Below are 2814 nucleotides of genomic sequence, written 5' to 3'. Positions count from 1 at the left end.
AATTGTTATAGGACATCTAATGCTAATTATACAGCTACGGTCACTAATGTAATTAGTATTGTGCAAGTAGGGAAATTCCATCTCAATTTGGAGTTTAAAAAGAAGGGATAATTACTTTCCGTGTTTGCGAGATTTGTTCGCGCGTTCACAGCCAGAGGAAATCTACAACCGGGACAAGTCTTTTGTTTCGGGTAACTTTTTGGAAAAGAGGTAAAAAGACTTTTACCATCGGGCCGATACAATATTTAGAGAAAACTTTTGCCTCAGACGAAAGCGATCGTTGTTTATGAAAGTGGCCATTGTTTGAACGCTAAGTCCGTTGTCAACTTTTCCAACAATCATACGAAATTATTATTATTCTTTTTGTAACCCTTTTAATATGTATTATATAATAGAACATCCGGGAAATGAATTCTGGCATTTAGCTCAAAGACCTCTCGAGGCCGAAATTTCATTCGAGATGAACATCTAAAATTCAATATGAGTTATTGTTAAACAAACCCCTGCATAAAGTTTGATTTGTATTTCGTTCGAATCGAAATCAATTCGAATTTTCTCGACGTATTTTAAAACGAAAATACATATATACAAAACTTGTGTATGTACGTTAGCTATAAATATTAAAGTTTTTAGTCGGGAACGTTTTACAGTATCCAAAGGAGTAAACTTACTAAAATATTAACAACGCTAAAGACTTTCATAAATTCTAAACTATATATTATGCATTGGATGGGAAAATGCGCCGTAGAATAAAATTGGCAAACTTTACAAATTTAGCTTCACATCCTATTTTAAATAGTTTAACAACATGCTCAAGCTAAAACAAAACGAACTTTATTTTTATATAATCGAGTCACATTTTCATATATTAGCTGTAAGACCGAGTATTACTTGATAAAACAGGTGCTGAGTTTTTAAAGAATTTCATGTTTTTATATATATATAACAGTCGAAGTGTATTTTAAGTTGTAATAAATTCCAACTGGCATTCACAATCAAATACAATTCAACTAGTAAATGTAACACATATCTCTACAAGCAAAATATCTCACATATAAGCTACTAGTAAAACACATATTACAAGTGCAAATACACTTTAAAAAATAAATAATGCGATAGATCGATAATGTTTCAATGGATTAATTCTGTAATTAATTAATTAATTAATTGTTATTTCGTGTTCTTCCGCTTCTGGAAATACAGTGATTTATGTAATAATAATAATGCTGCATTGTTTGTAATTAATTGTCCAGGAAGGTGCATTGGGGTCTTCCTGTCAAGCCTTCCTGGTGTATATCTATGTAAAAATAAAATAAGAGCAATTCACTACACACACCATCTGTAAAGTATGTTGAATGTTCAATTATGTTTTCATATAAATATTTCCTCAATTATTTTTATCTTATATACAGACCTCTTCACAATCGTTCTCTGGAGCCGTGTCTAAGAACCCCTTTGAGATTTTTTTCAAGTTTTATTGATTTTCTGCCGTCAAAACGAATAATGTGTATCCTGGCGTCATCAATGCGCGCTCACTAATGGCCACCTCCATTAAAATATCATTACGTTTCCGACGGATACGGAAATCAGCATCTCGAGAAGAACACCTAAGCAGGTCCTGGTGATGACACGGTTTTCCACTTCGAAACGTCTACTCGGTACAAGTCTACTTTGCCTCGAATATTGATGGAAATCGGACAATTGAATCGTATATTGGATATATGTACAAATGTGCAAATATATGAAAGATGATTCCATTAGAATGGAACTTGGAATATATTTTGAATGTGTCAGAATGTCAAGTGAGATAATTTGGTCACGGCTACGCTTAAAATCAAATATGTGTGTGTGTGGTGAATTAAAATATTGGCCATGGCTGAACAAGTGTTAATGGTCTGTTTTATTAAATGATTTGTTTGCTTGACCAGCAAACGGTTTCCGTGGTGTAGTGGTTATCACATCCGCCTAACACGCGGAAGGCCCCCGGTTCGATCCCGGGCGGAAACACTCATTTTAAAAAAAAATATTTAACTGTATTTTACTTTTTTTATTGATTGCTGAAGGTGCAAAATGTTATTTTTGCTTCCAATGAAAAAATGAGAATTTTGAAATTAGTGTAACTTTATGAAAATATGTAGCTTATTTTTTATATCTATGTATTGTAGCATATGCTAAAAGGAGCCGCCGTTATAATTGCTTTTCTAGAATTATCTTTAGGCTTAAGTGCTGTCGGCTAACAATGGAGACCCCTGAATGGAATGAAGTGGTCGGTAACGGCATTCGGTCACTTTCCGCTAGAGTTCTCAGAACTGACAGCGCGAGACCGTGGAACTGCATATCTGGTACGTGACTATAACAATAGGTAAACAAACGCGTCGAGGAAGATGCAGTGAGCGACCTGCCCCTTTATAAGCAGGTACTTAGTCCATATGAAGGCATTCTGGATGGAGCACTGGCAGTGCATGGATCACCCAATAAATGCTGTGAAGCGACTTTGGCCTTTTATTTGGATGCTCCACCCACCCCTACGCAACAGTATTATACATATGTTTGTGCCCCATAATATAAAAATACGTCAACCTTTTTACTTTATCTATGTACATAGTAACAATACATGAAGTTTTGTGATCATGCAAAAATTCGAACTCGACATTTTGACTGATTCGAACTTATTTTCCCCATGGTTATCAAACGGAGAAATTCGTATTTTGGACCCCATATCATGTATCCGAGGTACTCCATCTTTCTCCGCTTGATAATGGAAACAAGTTATCTGCCTCTCCCTATCATGCCGAGGACAGCTTCATTTGATTT

The 2814-nt window shown here is 35.0% G+C and overlaps 1 non-coding gene across 1 annotated transcript; it reads left to right on the top strand.

Annotated features, from left to right (window-relative positions):
• The first annotated feature begins 1934 nt into the window (after positions 1-1934).
• TRNAV-AAC (transfer RNA valine (anticodon AAC)) lies at positions 1935-2007 on the top strand. The gene has a single exon. It is a non-coding gene; the product is annotated as a tRNA-Val (tRNA).
• Positions 2008-2814: the final 807 nt, after the last annotated feature.

This window comes from Arctopsyche grandis, chromosome 7, assembly GCF_051622035.1.
Source record: "Arctopsyche grandis isolate Sample6627 chromosome 7, ASM5162203v2, whole genome shotgun sequence".
Classification (NCBI taxonomy): Eukaryota; Metazoa; Arthropoda; class Insecta; order Trichoptera; family Hydropsychidae; genus Arctopsyche; species Arctopsyche grandis.
The sequence above is the reverse complement of the archived record's forward strand: the minus strand, read 5'-3'. Positions and strand labels throughout refer to the sequence as shown.